Source organism: Aulonocara stuartgranti (genome assembly GCF_965226115.1).
Source record: "Aulonocara stuartgranti genome assembly, chromosome: 15".
NCBI lineage: Eukaryota > Metazoa > Chordata > Actinopteri > Cichliformes > Cichlidae > Aulonocara > Aulonocara stuartgranti.
Window position 1 is genome coordinate 28,187,702 of NC_138951.1, and position 17,497 is coordinate 28,205,198.

Consider the following 17,497-nt stretch of genomic DNA (forward strand, 5'->3'; position numbering starts at 1 on the left):
TCAAACGGCTGCAAAGCCTGTTTGCCCAGCACGGGGATATTGAGTTCTATAAGATAAAGCCATAAACATGTGTTTCTGAGTCTTCTATCAAAAGTTACAGCGATTTATATGAAGTTGTACGAAAACGCTTTATTTCGCCAAGACAATGCGTTTCTCACTGTTACATGCATTTGAATGAGAAACTCGCCTGAAACAAAGTATAGGTTTTCATTATGTGAATAATTTTAAAATCTTAGCTCAAACGGCTGCAAAACCTGTTTGCCCAGCACGGGGATATTGAGTTCTATAAGATAAAGCCATAAACATGTGTTTCTGAGTCTTCTATCAAAAGTTACAGCGATTTATATGAAGTTGGTCAAAAACGCTTTATTTCGCCAAGACAATGCGTTTCTCACTGTTACATGCATTTGAATGGGAAATCGCCTGAAACAAAGTATAGGTTTTCATTATGTGAATAATTTTAAAATCTTAGCTCAAACGGCTGCAAAACCTGTTTGCCCAGCACGGGGATATTGAGTTCTATAAGATAAAGCCATAAACATGTGTTTCTGAGTCTTCTATCAAAAGTTACAGCGATTTATATGAAGTTGTACGAAAACGCTTTATTTCGCCAAGACAATGCGTTTCTCACTGTTACATGCATTTGAATGGGAAACTCGCCTGAAACAAAGTATAGGCTTTCATTATGTGAATAATTTTAAAATCTTAGCTCAAACGGCTGCAAAACCTGTTTGCCCAGCACGGGGATATTGAGTTCTATAAGATAAAGCCATAAACATGTGTTTCTGAGTCTTCTATCAAAAGTTACAGCGATTTATATGAAGTTGGTCAAAAACGCTTTATTTCGCCAAGACAATGCGTTTCTCACTGTTACATGCATTTGAATGGCAAACTCGCCTGAAACAAAGTATAGGTTTTCATTATGTGAATAATTTTAAAATCTTAGCTCAAACGGCTGCAAAACCTGTTTGCCCAGCACGGGGATATTGAGTTCTATAAGATAAAGCCATAAACATGTGTTTCTGAGTCTTCTATCAAAAGTTACAGCGATTTATATGAAGTTGTACGAAAACGCTTTATTTCGCCAAGACAATGCGTTTCTCACTGTTACATGCATTTGAATGGGAAACTCGCCTGAAACAAAGTATAGGTTTTCATTATGTGAATAATTTTAAAATCTTAGCTCAAACGGCTGCAAAACCTGTTTGCCCAGCACGGGGATATTGAGTTCTATAAGATAAAGCCATAAACATGTGTTTCTGAGTCTTCTATCAAAAGTTACAGCGATTTATATGAAGTTGTACAAAAATGCTTTATTTCGCCAAGACAATGCGTTTCTCACTGTTACATGCATTTGAATGGCAAACTCGCCTGAAACAAAGTATAGGTTTTCATTATGTGAATAATTTTAAAATCTTAGCTCAAACGGCTGCAAAACCTGTTTGCCCAGCACGGGGATATTGAGTTCTATAAGATAAAGCCATAAACATGTGTTTCTGAGTCTTCTATCAAAAGTTACAGCGATTTATATGAAGTTGTACGAAAACGCTTTATTTCGCCAAGACAATGCGTTTCTCACTGTTACATGCATTTGAATGAGAAACTCGCCTGAAACAAAGTATAGGTTTTCATTATGTGAATAATTTTAAAATCTTAGCTCAAACGGCTGCAAAGCCTGTTTGCCCAGCACGGGGATATTGAGTTCTATAAGATAAAGCCATAAACATGTGTTTCTGAGTCTTCTATCAAAAGTTACAGCGATTTATATGAAGTTGTACGAAAACGCTTTATTTCGCCAAGACAATGCGTTTCTCACTGTTACATGCATTTGAATGGGAAACTCGCCTGAAACAAAGTATAGGTTTTCATTATGTGAATAATTTTAAAATCTTAGCTCAAACGGCTGCAAAACCTGTTTGCCCAGCACAGGGATATTGAGTTCTATAAGATAAAGCCATAAACATGTGTTTCTGAGTCTTCTATCAAAAGTTACAGCGATTTATATGAAGTTGGTCAAAAACGCTTTATTTCGCCAAGACAATGCGTTTCTCACTGTTACATGCATTTGAATGGGAAACTCGCCTGAAACAAAGTATAGGTTTTCATTATGTGAATAATTTTAAAATCTTAGCTCAAACGGCTGCAAAGCCTGTTTGCCCAGCACGGGGATATTGAGTTCTATAAGATAAAGCCATAAACATGTGTTTCTGAGTCTTCTATCAAAAGTTACAGCGATTTATATGAAGTTGTACGAAAACGCTTTATTTCGCCAAGACAATGCGTTTCTCACTGTTACATGCATTTGAATGGGAAACTCGCCTGAAACAAAGTATAGGTTTTCATTATGTGAATAATTTTAAAATCTTAGCTCAAACGGCTGCAAAACCTGTTTGCCCAGCACGGGGATATTGAGTTCTATAAGATAAAGCCATAAACATGTTTGTCTGAGTCTTCTATCAAAAGTTACAGCGATTTATATGAAGTTGTTCAAAAACGCTTTATTTCGCCAAGACAATGCGTTTCTCACTGTTACATGCATTTGAATGGCAAACTCGCCTGAAACAAAGTATAGGTTTTCATTATGTGAATAATTTTAAAATCTTAGCTCAAACGGCTGCAAAACCTGTTTGCCCAGCACGGGGATATTGAGTTCTATAAGATAAAGCCATAAACATGTGTTTCTGAGTCTTCTATCAAAAGTTACAGCGATTTATATGAAGTTGTACGAAAACGCTTTATTTCGCCAAGACAATGCGTTTCTCACTGTTACATGCATTTGAATGAGAAACTCGCCTGAAACAAAGTATAGGTTTTCATTATGTGAATAATTTTAAAATCTTAGCTCAAACGGCTGCAAAGCCTGTTTGCCCAGCACGGGGATATTGAGTTCTATAAGATAAAGCCATAAACATGTGTTTCTGAGTCTTCTATCAAAAGTTACAGCGATTTATATGAAGTTGTACGAAAACGCTTTATTTCGCCAAGACAATGCGTTTCTCACTGTTACATGCATTTGAATGGGAAACTCGCCTGAAACAAAGTATAGGTTTTCATTATGTGAATAATTTTAAAATCTTAGCTCAAACGGCTGCAAAACCTGTTTGCCCAGCACGGGGATATTGAGTTCTATAAGATAAAGCCATAAACATGTGTTTCTGAGTCTTCTATCAAAAGTTACAGCGATTTATATGAAGTTGGTCAAAAACGCTTTATTTCGCCAAGACAATGCGTTTCTCACTGTTACATGCATTTGAATGGCAAACTCGCCTGAAACAAAGTATAGGTTTTCATTATGTGAATAATTTTAAAATCTTAGCTCAAACGGCTGCAAAACCTGTTTGCCCAGCACGGGGATATTGAGTTCTATAAGATAAAGCCATAAACATGTGTTTCTGAGTCTTCTATCAAAAGTTACAGCGATTTATATGAAGTTGTACGAAAACGCTTTATTTCGCCAAGACAATGCGTTTCTCACTGTTACATGCATTTGAATGGGAAACTCGCCTGAAACAAAGTATAGGTTTTCATTATGTGAATAATTTTAAAATCTTAGCTCAAACGGCTGCAAAACCTGTTTGCCCAGCACGGGGATATTGAGTTCTATAAGATAAAGCCATAAACATGTGTTTCTGAGTCTTCTATCAAAAGTTACAGCGATTTATATGAAGTTGTACAAAAATGCTTTATTTCGCCAAGACAATGCGTTTCTCACTGTTACATGCATTTGAATGGCAAACTCGCCTGAAACAAAGTATAGGTTTTCATTATGTGAATAATTTTAAAATCTTAGCTCAAACGGCTGCAAAACCTGTTTGCCCAGCACGGGGATATTGAGTTCTATAAGATAAAGCCATAAACATGTGTTTCTGAGTCTTCTATCAAAAGTTACAGCGATTTATATGAAGTTGTACGAAAACGCTTTATTTCGCCAAGACAATGCGTTTCTCACTGTTACATGCATTTGAATGAGAAACTCGCCTGAAACAAAGTATAGGTTTTCATTATGTGAATAATTTTAAAATCTTAGCTCAAACGGCTGCAAAGCCTGTTTGCCCAGCACGGGGATATTGAGTTCTATAAGATAAAGCCATAAACATGTGTTTCTGAGTCTTCTATCAAAAGTTACAGCGATTTATATGAAGTTGTACGAAAACGCTTTATTTCGCCAAGACAATGCGTTTCTCACTGTTACATGCATTTGAATGGGAAACTCGCCTGAAACAAAGTATAGGTTTTCATTATGTGAATAATTTTAAAATCTTAGCTCAAACGGCTGCAAAACCTGTTTGCCCAGCACGGGGATATTGAGTTCTATAAGATAAAGCCATAAACATGTGTTTCTGAGTCTTCTATCAAAAGTTACAGCGATTTATATGAAGTTGGTCAAAAACGCTTTATTTCGCCAAGACAATGCGTTTCTCACTGTTACATGCATTTGAATGGCAAACTCGCCTGAAACAAAGTATAGGTTTTCATTATGTGAATAATTTTAAAATCTTAGCTCAAACGGCTGCAAAACCTGTTTGCCCAGCACGGGGATATTGAGTTCTATAAGATAAAGCCATAAACATGTGTTTCTGAGTCTTCTATCAAAAGTTACAGCGATTTATATGAAGTTGTACGAAAACGCTTTATTTCGCCAAGACAATGCGTTTCTCACTGTTACATGCATTTGAATGAGAAACTCGCCTGAAACAAAGTATAGGTTTTCATTATGTGAATAATTTTAAAATCTTAGCTCAAACGGCTGCAAAGCCTGTTTGCCCAGCACGGGGATATTGAGTTCTATAAGATAAAGCCATAAACATGTGTTTCTGAGTCTTCTATCAAAAGTTACAGCGATTTATATGAAGTTGTACGAAAACGCTTTATTTCGCCAAGACAATGCGTTTCTCACTGTTACATGCATTTGAATGGGAAACTCGCCTGAAACAAAGTATAGGTTTTCATTATGTGAATAATTTTAAAATCTTAGCTCAAACGGCTGCAAAACCTGTTTGCCCAGCACGGGGATATTGAGTTCTATAAGATAAAGCCATAAACATGTGTTTCTGAGTCTTCTATCAAAAGTTACAGCGATTTATATGAAGTTGGTCAAAAACGCTTTATTTCGCCAAGACAATGCGTTTCTCACTGTTACATGCATTTGAATGGCAAACTCGCCTGAAACAAAGTATAGGTTTTCATTATGTGAATAATTTTAAAATCTTAGCTCAAACGGCTGCAAAACCTGTTTGCCCAGCACGGGGATATTGAGTTCTATAAGATAAAGCCATAAACATGTGTTTCTGAGTCTTCTATCAAAAGTTACAGCGATTTATATGAAGTTGTACGAAAACGCTTTATTTCGCCAAGACAATGCGTTTCTCACTGTTACATGCATTTGAATGGGAAACTCGCCTGAAACAAAGTATAGGTTTTCATTATGTGAATAATTTTAAAATCTTAGCTCAAACGGCTGCAAAACCTGTTTGCCCAGCACGGGGATATTGAGTTCTATAAGATAAAGCCATAAACATGTGTTTCTGAGTCTTCTATCAAAAGTTACAGCGATTTATATGAAGTTGTACAAAAATGCTTTATTTCGCCAAGACAATGCGTTTCTCACTGTTACATGCATTTGAATGGCAAACTCGCCTGAAACAAAGTATAGGTTTTCATTATGTGAATAATTTTAAAATCTTAGCTCAAACGGCTGCAAAACCTGTTTGCCCAGCACGGGGATATTGAGTTCTATAAGATAAAGCCATAAACATGTGTTTCTGAGTCTTCTATCAAAAGTTACAGCGATTTATATGAAGTTGGTCAAAAACGCTTTATTTCGCCAAGACAATGCGTTTCTCACTGTTACATGCATTTGAATGGGAAACTCGCCTGAAACAAAGTATAGGTTTTCATTATGTGAATAATTTTAAAATCTTAGCTCAAACGGCTGCAAAACCTGTTTGCCCAGCACGGGGATATTGAGTTCTATAAGATAAAGCCATAAACATGTGTTTCTGAGTCTTCTATCAAAAGTTACAGCGATTTATATGAAGTTGTACGAAAACGCTTTATTTCGCCAAGACAATGCGTTTCTCACTGTTACATGCATTTGAATGGGAAACTCGCCTGAAACAAAGTATAGGTTTTCATTATGTGAATAATTTTAAAATCTTAGCTCAAACGGCTGCAAAACCTGTTTGCCCAGCACGGGGATATTGAGTTCTATAAGATAAAGCCATAAACATGTTTGTCTGAGTCTTCTATCAAAAGTTACAGCGATTTATATGAAGTTGTACGAAAACGCTTTATTTCGCCAAGACAATGCGTTTCTCACTGTTACATGCATTTGAATGGGAAACTCGCCTGAAACAAAGTATAGGTTTTCATTATGTGAATAATTTTAAAATCTTAGCTCAAACGGCTGCAAAACCTGTTTGCCCAGCACGGGGATATTGAGTTCTATAAGATAAAGCCATAAACATGTTTGTCTGAGTCTTCTATCAAAAGTTACAGCGATTTATATGAAGTTGTTCAAAAACGCTTTATTTCGCCAAGACAATGCGTTTCTCACTGTTACATGCATTTGAATGGGAAACTCGACCGAAACAAAGTATAGGTTTTCATTATGTGAATAATTTTAAAAGTTACAGCTATTTATATAAAGTTGTACAAAAACGCTTCATTTTGTCAAGACCGTGGGTTTTAGAGTCTTCATCATTAAATCTCTGGTTGCTTCATTTTTCTATCCTATATCAGATATTTTAAAGGTTAGCTTAGGTAAAGTTCCATTCTCATGGTGAGGCAAAGTGCTTTATGTGTGTGTGTGCGCGTGTCATGAACGGCTATAAAAGGCCTATAATTAAAGAACAAAGCGGGGTTTGAGTTCGAGTTGCGGCAGACTGTCACTACTTGTAAATGGAACGCAGCCTTCCTACGGCGGACAGCTAATAACAGGAATCGGATGCGGTCCAGCCAAGTCCACAGCAACCACCATAGCAACCGCCTAGCATAGTGTTACAGCTGCAGAGAGCTATGGCGGTATCTATGGAAGCTGTTTACATAGCTAATAATATACGATGTAACCATGGAGACAGTCAGTCACGTTTTCTACAGTGAATAAGGTGATTGAGTGCACAGCGTCCACACTCTGCAGGGGGTAAAGACATTACTTCAATATTGTTTTATATTGATATATATTTGCCTTCTGTTGACCATCACCTCAGGTTCACCATTATAGTTTCAGCATACAAATGCACACTGTCTAAACACATTCAAAAACTCATGTCTCAGAGATAAGCACAGCTGTTCATGTTTGTCATTAGAGTTTTATTTGTAAGAAAATTATGAACTTCATATTGTGCATTAAATAAAAGAACATTTCACAACTCTGAGTCAACAGAAACAGGTAACAGAAATGTCTCTAATGTGTACAGTGTAGTGTAAGCATTAAAAGATCATAAAGGAAAAACTAACATTTATGTGAAACTAATTGTAATAAAAAATGAGCAGGTGCTTTATAGATTTAAAAGAAAGAATCTGAAAACAACACTTTTTTGGTCTAAGTGATCAAAGTAGAAAACAGAACTGATGTTCAAGAACAAACCGTAGCTGCACTAATATTACACATCTCGATCGTTGTACTGAACAGACATGTTGCTTTTAAAACCACATGCAGTGTGTGACCATGACTGTTCACTGAGACCATGAACGCCACTTCGCTGAAGCATTCTTCTTCTTCTTCTTGCCATTAAATTGGAAGCAGAAGCAGCACGAGCTGATTTGATCTACTGAAAGGAAAAAGCAGAACATCTGAGTTGAAACCAGTCAGCTGAAATCATTAAGACAGGAACAAATTCAATGCAGTGTCTCAAGTGGCTTAGCCTGTTACAACTGTTGATACAAGCTAAATACGGTTAACACACAGTGTCAGGGAGCTCCAGTGTGGGAACTAGTGGCTTTAGGTTTGTAGTCATTTAACTTTCATCCATTCATTCATTTAATTCAGGAGGAAGAAATGCCAGGTTGGTGCAGGCTGGTTACATGCATTTGGTCCCATGCTGTCTTTAATTAAATGACTTGGTTCATTTTATGGCTGGGCTGTATGTGGGGTTATATCATGTTATTTGGGCAGGAGTACCTGTCCCCTGTTAGAGTTTCTAACTCTTCTAGCACATCTGTGGCTGACAGCTTTTTGGTGGCTCTTTTTACCCCACACTGGTTGTGAGTGTGTAAATAGCCCCACTAGTTATTTTGGGTTGCAGTTAACTAGGGGAGGAAGGGGTGGGTATGCCATGATTAGGTGAATAACAATTATATGTGATACATAAATTTCACAATGCATGCATATATCTCTATCAATTAAACCTGGCCTGAGGGCTGCCATTTTTTACATTCAGTTATTTCTCTTAGAAATGTTGGAACTAAATAATGAATGTGTTACAGTTAAAGTGAAACACTGGTCAGTGTAAATGGCTCATTGGGACACAGAAACCTTTAAATTAAACCTGATATCTAGTGTCAAACAATATCAAAGCTGTAAAAGATGTTTACATTCAGAATTTATAAAACTATGATTGTAAATAAATTCAAACAAGTGAGCTTTTCTCTTTGTGCTGAATATCAACACTGTGGTTTCTTAGACTGTAAGCTTTACTTTAGTGCAACCAGTTGCAGAAGCTGCCACTCCAAATGTCTTTTGATAACAAGAAAAAAATACCTTTTCAGTACACGGCCTGAAGTTCTTCTCCGACATCTTCTGCAATCGGCTTTGTCTGCTGGTTTGAAGACAATAAACCATAAAAAAGATGATTTAGTCACTTTGTCTGTGTCATGCAGCTCGAATGTGTCGTGTAACGATGTTGAATAGCCGTCGTTATCCCTCTGCTGCGTCAGTAGGATTGTACTGTACAGCATCTCATTGATATGTGAGGAATGCTAATGTAACACGATAACAGACTTACATCATTAAAATATAAAGTGCAGGAGATATTTAGATATTTTTTATATCTATATTACATTTTATAGCTGACGGATATTACTAAATAGATAGAATTTACTAAATAGCTGGATGAACATGAAAAATATGTCTATAATAGCAAATGACCATGAGAGCCAGTAGAATTAATTCAGCTGGACACTCGAAAGACGTCCTTAAATGCTCTTTAAGTGGCAGAACAGATGAACAAACAGTTAATCGCTTACTTGAGATGAAATCTGCTCAGCTACTTTGAAAACAGCTTCTAACTGGTTCCTCCTTTAACAGGATGACTGCTCAGGGGTAAGGCCATCATGCAATCCAGCAACCTTTATGGTTCTGCTTTGATTCACCAGGAACTATTAGGGAAACCTTCCAGCGCCTCCTGTGAAAGACACAGGCATAAACACACAAACATTTATTAACATGTTCCACAGTGTTCCAGTTTGATTTTCTTATCCTGTGGACAACAACGTACATGGATGCAGGTTTATTGTTAACTTTTGTAAGGTTTATTTAATGAACATATCCAGCTGCAGCTCCACTGTGATCCTGAACTGGATAAGCACTTAAGAAAATGTGTCAATAAATGGACAAACATCAACTTACTATATTTATCCAAACAGACGGGACCAATAATGCTTCGCTGAGTTAGAGACTTTAACAGACTCTTCTATGTAAGAATGTCTCGTGCTGATATACCTGCAAACTTGACAACAAAGGTTTTTCAGACTACATGTAGCTGTCCTCTATGTCAGCTAACACATTTACATTTATGTCACACTTATTTCTGCTTTCCCATTTTATAATTATTACTTACATTTTGATTAGATACCTTGAGTTTGTAAATGATCAGATTACATACAATGTATCCAATTCAGGGTTGCGGGAGGATGAAGCCTATCCCAGCTGATACAGGACAAAGACAGGCTGCCAGTTTATTGCAGGGATAATACAATATGTGTAACAGAAAATCCACTTAAATGTTTGATATTTCTTATAATAATCATAATTATGACTATTATTTAAAGGTTTCTTCATAAATACATTTTGATTTTTTATAACCCCTAAAATATAAACCTGAGCTGTTTCAGATTCTGACCTCTGACCTCAGTGACCTGGCTGTGTCCTCACTGCAGCTCCCTCTTGGAAGTACGTCTGCTTCTTGTCTTCCCCCAGTGTTGACCGCCTGATATCAAGATATCACGTACTGTAACTGAGGAACAAAAAAGGACAAACACTTGCCTTCATTTAAAAGTACATTCATACAGAGATAATCTATGGAAACACACTAGTTCACAGTTTGGGAGGAACCAGTTCCTGTGAAACATTTCTGTATATGAACATCATGTGGAGAATGAATGAAATGAGTTCTTCAGGTGACTCAGCAGTCCCACACTGACAAATGAAATCTAGTTAAACTATTAAGCATATTTGCTCTTCTGAAATCTGTGTTAAACAACAACAAACATAAATTAGTAACAAAAACTACAGCTGAGTATAGGCTTTACAAACCACCAGCAGCCATAATGCTAAATTTTAATCTTCAAATGTTTCTGAGCTGTCTTCAACCTGCTTTTAGCACATTAAAGTCTCAATAAATAAAGTCAATGCAGACTCAGTCCTAAATGTTCAGCACACAGAGACACAGAGGTACTGTTTAAAGTTTAGTGTTAACTTGAGTCACTGATCATTCACAGTATTACAGAGTCTGGCAGTCTTTGCATGATGTCCACGTCACTGTAAGTTTCTAGCTGACTCTCAGGTGTGCCAGCAGGAAAGAGTAATAATAACCTGCATCCTGAGGTTTGTCATGCAGGATTAAAGGAGCCAAGCTTTGTTCACACAGCTAGGATTGTATTTTACACTGACCCTGGGTCAGTATCAACTTCAAGAAGACAGCTGTAACTGTTGATAGAAGAATCACACACACATATTTATGGCTTTGCCTTATAGAATTCAGCATCTCAGTGCTCAGGAAATAGGTTTTGCAGCTGTTTGAGCTAAGATTTTCAAGTTATTCACAAATTAAAACCTATACTTTGTGTCGGGCAAGAACTAAATTCAAATGCATGTAACAGTGAGAAACGCACTGTCTTGGCGAAGTAAAGCGTTTCTCATCAACTTCATAGAGCTTGCTGTAACTTTTGATAGAAGACTCAGACAAACATATTCATGGCTTTATCTTATAGACTTCAATATCCCCCCAATGTGTGTGTGAGTCTTCTCTCAAAATTTACAGCTGTCACTTGTTTGAATTTATTTACAATCATAGTTTTATAAATTCTGAATGTAAACATCTTTTACAGCTTTGATATTGTTTGACACTAGATATCAGGTTTAATTTAAAGGTTTCTGTGTCCCAATGAGCCATTTACACTGACCAGTGTTTCACTTTAACTGTAACACATTCATTATTTAGTTCCAACATTTCTAAGATAAATAACTGAATGTAAAAAATGGCAGCCCTCAGGCCAGGTTTAATTGATAGAGATATATGCATGCATTGTGAAATTTATGTATCACATATAATTGTTATTCACCTAATCATGGCATACCCACCCCTTCCTCCCTAGTTAACTGCAACCCAAAATAACTAGTGGGGCTATTTACACACTCACAACCAGTGTGGGGTAAAAAGAGCCACCAAAAAGCTGTCAGCCACAGATGTGCTAGAAGAGTTAGAAACTCTACTTATGGAGAAACTTTCTAAGTCTAACAGGGGACAGGTACTCCTGCCCAAATAACCTGATATAACCCCACATACAGCCCAGCCATAAAATGAACCAAGTCATTTAATTAAAGACAGCATGGGACCAAATGCATGTAACCAGCCTGCACCAACCTGGCATTTCTTCCTCCTGAATTAAATGAATGAATGGATGAAAGTTAAATGACTACAAACCTAAAGCCACTAGTTCCCACACTGGAGCTCCCTGACACTGTGTGTTAACCGTATTTAGCTTGTATCAACAGTTGTAACAGGCTAAGCCACTTGAGACACTGCATTGAATTTGTTCCTGTCTTAATGATTTCAGCTGACTGGTTTCAACTCAGATGTTCTGCTTTTTCCTTTCAGTAGATCAAATCAGCTCGTGCTGCTTCTGCTTTCAATTTAATGGCAAGAAGAAGAAGAAGAATGCTTCAGCGAAGTGGCGTTCATGGTCTCAGTGAACAGTCATGGTCACACACTGCATGTGGTTTTAAAAGCAACATGTCTGTTCAGTACAACGATCGAGATGTGTAATATTAGTGCAGCTACGGTTTGTTCTTGAACATCAGTTCTGTTTTCTACTTTGATCACTTAGACCAAAAAAGTGTTGTTTTCAGATTCTTTCTTTTAAATCTATAAAGCACCTGCTCATTTTTTATTACAATTAGTTTCACATAAATGTTAGTTTTTCCTTTATGATCTTTTAATGCTTACACTACACTGTACACATTAGAGACATTTCTGTTACCTGTTTCTGTTGACTCAGAGTTGTGAAATGTTCTTTTATTTAATGCACAATATGAAGTTCATAATTTTCTTACAAATAAAACTCTAATGACAAACATGAACAGCTGTGCTTATCTCTGAGACATGAGTTTTTGAATGTGTTTAGACAGTGTGCATTTGTATGCTGAAACTATAATGGTGAACCTGAGGTGATGGTCAACAGAAGGCTAATAGATATCAATATAAAATAATATTGAAGTAATGTCTTTATCCCCTGCAGAGTGTGGACGCTGTGCACTCAATCACCTTATTCACTGTAGTAAACATGCACCGCTAGCTCAAGTGACTGACTGTCTCCATGGTTACATCGTATATTATTAGCTATGTAAACAGCTTCCATAGATACCGCCATAGCTCTCTGCAGCTGTAACACTTTCACACTTTGCAAATCATTTCACGATTTTGATAGTTATGAAGACAGAATATGTTTTTAAGGTCATGCTAGGCGGTTGCTATGGTGGTTGCTGTGGACTTGGCTGGACCGCGTCCGATTCCTGTTATTAGCTGTCCGCCGTAGGAAGGCTGCGTTCCATTTACAAGTAGTGACAGTCTGCCGCAACTCGAACTCAAACCCCACTTTGTTCTTTAATTATAGGCCTTTTATAGCCGTTCATGACACACGCACACACACACATAAAGCACTTTGCCTCACCATGAGAATGGAACTTTACCTAAGCTAACCTTTAAAATATCTGATATAGGATAGAAAAAATGAAGCAACCAGAGATGTAATGATGAAGACTCTGGGTTCTGTAGTGACCTGAATGACTCTTTGCATACAATTTATTGAAGAGGACTTTAGAATGCACTTTACATTTAGACTGTTGCTGTTTAATTTTTTACATTGTTGCGGTGTTATGTCATGAATAAAGTTCACCTGCTGGGGGTTTGATGGATCAGATCATCATAATCAATGGGTCCTGAGGTGGGCGGGACTGTCTCTGGTGATGTCACCATGAAGGAACAGCATCTGGCACGTGTTGCTGAAACATCCCAGTACACTGGTGTAGTTTCCTCTCCAGCTGTTTGACATTTGACACTTCAACATTAAGGGGAAGAAGAAGAAACAGTGTTAGGTCAGGTGACCACATGGTTTCTAAAGTAACTGACAGGAAGTAACCAGGCCGTTAGAAATGGATGGCATGTGTTTAGAGTTACTGGAGTTGGGTAACTCTACTTACCAAAAGCAGAAGCACACAGATGAAGGATCAGATGCTGAATGTTGCAGGAACATGCTCGTGCGGTGGTCATTCAGTGCTGCTCCGGCAGGTTAGACAGTCCAAGACTGATATACTGCCCATCTGAGAGTTTGAAAACACACATGCAAAGATTTATTTTGTATTACAGTCAAAGTTGGATGTTCATTTTTGTCCTTTAAAAATGTTTGTGTATTTGGAAGCACTAACATTTAAGGATGACTTGGATCATCTCCTTTAAAGGGGAGACAAGTGTATCCACTGATCCACGTCACTTTACCTGGATGATGACTCCTCTCCCCCTCACTCAGAAACGCTCCTAATATAACCAAGCAAATAAATAATATTGAAGATTTACTTACATCATTACAAAAACAGGAAAAACATCTCCCTTTGATTCTATTTCTCCATTCCTGCTGAACATCAGGCAACAAATATCTCAATAAATCACAGTAAAATGTAAAGCACATGTTTTCTCTGCTTTGTCTAACCTCTGCAGAGCCTCTGTCAAGAAAAACATATCTGTAAGCATAAAACAAATATACATTTCATAACATGTCACTGGACAAACCTCGGTCAGTTGATTTCCTCTGTGCAGTGCAGACGAACATCAGTCAGCAAGTCAAGGTGGTGAGATGGACTGGTGTCCTTTGTGACTCTGGTGGTTCTTCTGAGGAAATACCACCGTCTCTCCACACTGTCACCATCTGTGAGCACAAACTGCTGCTCTGCTCTGCCAGCATGTAGGAAATCACATATCACACACACAGGGGTGAAGAAACATTAGAACTCAACTTTGGATACTTTAGATCTAAACAGATCAAAGTAGCTCTTAGCTTCAACAATCAGTGAACAGACAAACAATGATACCATACTGATTCTGTATGAATACAATATGGTATTTTCAATACAGGTGTCAAATTAATTTACTAAAACTAATACAGATATATGTATTTTTTTTTTGATAAATTCGTTTGCTAAATTATAAGAATATATATTTTTTCATTTAACAATTGCAACTGAAAGAAATTAAATATTGAACAAAAATATATTGTCACATTCTGAGCATGCTCAGCATGCTGACAGACTTGAAGTTGCTACAGATTTTAAGAAGTGATAATTATAGGGAAAAAACTTCTCTTTTTCATCCATTTAATCAAACATTTGATGCCTTAGATGTCTCAGTCCTATAGCATTCTGCAACTACAACTAAGCTGAAGCTTGGATTTGGCTGCAGGTGCCCTGTACATCCTTCTCAACATGTGGGTACCATTTAATCACACTTCTTCCTGAGCTTTGCTTCGTCACAAGACCAAAGGTGGCATCCCGTGTCACGGTCATATCATCATCCAGAAGAAACATTTGAAGAAACATCATGGAGAAGAAACATTTACGCGCCTCCCGGTTTTGTTTTCTGATCCTGCAAAAAGACTGAGGACAACAAAGCCCAGAGAACACGAGATACACAACATCCAACATTCAGACTCAACAGCCTCCATAAATGAAGAGCACCAGGTTGGTTCAGTTATAGTAGATGTCATGGAATTTTTTAAATAAAGTCTGCAACACAGAAAGAGCTGTGATCATGCTATTTATTACTGTGCACAGGAGAGCAAACACACATCAAACATCACAGTTCAGTCATGTCAGCTCTGCCACTTCACGTGTCTCGCTATGAAACCTAACGGATCAATGGTTATGCTGTTTTGTGCCCTTGACGTTATCAGCACCTGTAAAGGGAGTTGTTTTCTCAAACTGCTGAAGTAAGTTCATCTAGTTTTAGAAACTTTCATTGAACAGTCTATAACAGTGTCACAACTAAGCATATGCATAAGCACTTAAATGCTTTAAATGAGAATAACATAAAATTTCTATTACAGGAGCTAGAGCCTGTCCCAGTAGTCATAGGTAGAGCACACCTGGACAGGTCACCAGTCTGTCAGAGGACTAACACAGATGCAGCCTGACTCAATCCTAAATGTTCAGCACACAGAGACACAGAGGTACCGTTTAAAGTTTAGTGTTAACTTGAGTCACTGATCATTTGCAGTATTACAGAGTCTGGCAGTCTTTGCATGATGTCCACGTCACTGTAAGTTTCTAGCTGACTCTCAGGTGCGACAGGTGTGCCAGCAGGAAAGAGTAATAATAGCCTGCATCCTGAGGTTTTTCATGCAGGATTAAAGGAGCCAGGCTTTGTTCACACAGCTAGGATTGTATTTTACACTGACCCTGGGTCAGTATAAGTATCATACAGTTTAAACGAAGCACTGAAACTTGCACATATTTATTACAGATCACTGAAGCTAATCGAGATATTTGCTGTCAGTCTGTGGCTGCGATTAAACACTTTACTGGAAACTTTATTAACTAGTAACTTCGTCAGTCATGACAGAAGCTAATATTTCTGTGCTAACATCGTTTAAACAGTAACAGCTTTACTCCAATATAAGCTAACGTTTACACCGTAACTTTAAGCTAGCACCATAAAAACGGTAAAACACGTAATAACATCTACAAATGCATCTTAAAGCTGTTATATTAGCACTCGGTGTATTACTAACATAACCACATTAACATTATTGACACTCGCTGGTCTGACTTTTAATAGTCATTCTATAAATGCTGTCCGTTTAAACGGTCTTACCTGTACACACATTGCAGCCAGAGTGGATTCTGGAGTCTTCCCACGCTCCTGTTAGTGATCCTCCATCTGGATGGATGATAACAACCTTCTGAACAATCTAGCAGGAGATGGTCCATATCTAGGGGATATGGACTGATAACAGCCGAAGCGGGTGAATAAAGTCACCCAGTCGCTAGCTGTGCGATTACCCAGCATACACCAGCACAATATTAGGCACAGCACCACCATAGACATTTTCAGTGGTTTTGAATGCAGGACATGGTTATCTTACCTTGTAAAATGCATGACAATAAAACAGCTAACCACCATAAAATGGTATTGTGTATGTATGTATGTGCATGTGTGTGTGTGTGTGTGTGTGTGTGTGTGAGAGAGAGAGAGAGAGAGAGAGAGAGAGAGAGAGAGAGAGAGAGAGAAAGAGAGGGGGGGGAAGAGATCAAAGGCCTGCGCTTATGTTTTTTCTTGATCAAGAGTGTGCCTCCTCTCTCTTATTGGATGTATGGTATAGCATGTTTATTCAGGTGCACCTTTGAAGTCTATGAGAATACTTTGCAGCCTGGTCTGAGTGGTCATTTCTGCACAGACACAATGAAGCGTGCACTCAGTTTAGAGGAGGCTGTTGCTGCAGTTTTGCACTCTCCACAAGCAGTGGAGATACTTCTGACAGCGAAGAAGAATTTTTGCCAGGCACCAAGGAGCTTTGCAGCTCATGTGCGGAGGAGGAGAAGGAGAAGGAGGAAGAAGAGCAGGAGGAAGAGACAAGACTGGAGGATGGCCAGTGGAGATCTAAAAATGGAGAAATCATGTGGCAACCCACACACGAAGAGGTCCTGCCATTTTTTCCTCCCCCCATTTTAACCCCAGGACCAACCCATTATGCAAATCGTATAGGATCAGCAGCCCTGTGAGCACTTTCCATCTTTTTTTTTGCAGAGGACATTATGCAGCTAATCCTGCATTTCACCAACCTGCAGGGGCAACAGGTCAGTAAAAGACTGGAAGGACATAGATGAGGAGTTGCAGGCTTACATGGGGCTTGTGATGCTGGCTGGCCTGTACAGGTCTCAACATGAAACGACAACAAGCCTGTGAAATGGGGAGACAGGGCTCTTCTGTTTCATGCTACCATGTCAAAAAAAAAAAAAAAAAGATTTGAGCAAATTAATCGGGCAGTAAGATTCGATGATCGTCTCTCC

General features: G+C 38.0%; 1 long non-coding RNA gene across 9 annotated transcripts; it reads right to left on the minus strand.

Moving 5' to 3' along the window:
- Positions 1 to 7,332: 7,332 nt before the first annotated feature.
- LOC309690167 lies at positions 7,333 to 16,694 on the minus strand. 9 transcript variants are annotated; one of them, XR_014271628.1, is made up of 10 exons: positions 14,925 to 16,694; positions 14,226 to 14,387; positions 13,935 to 13,973; positions 13,640 to 13,759; positions 13,336 to 13,497; positions 10,062 to 10,175; positions 9,569 to 9,668; positions 9,187 to 9,344; positions 8,702 to 8,759; positions 7,333 to 7,772 (listed from the first exon to the last, which is right to left on the minus strand). It is a non-coding gene; the product is annotated as an uncharacterized lncRNA (long non-coding RNA). The 9 variants fall into 9 exon arrangements; XR_014271636.1 differs by lacking the exon at positions 9,569 to 9,668 and having other exon boundaries at positions 7,337 to 7,772; positions 14,925 to 16,367; positions 16,573 to 16,692; XR_014271629.1 differs by lacking the exon at positions 9,569 to 9,668 and having other exon boundaries at positions 7,335 to 7,772; positions 13,865 to 13,973; positions 14,925 to 16,690.
- Between the last annotated feature and the right edge of the window lie 803 nt (positions 16,695 to 17,497).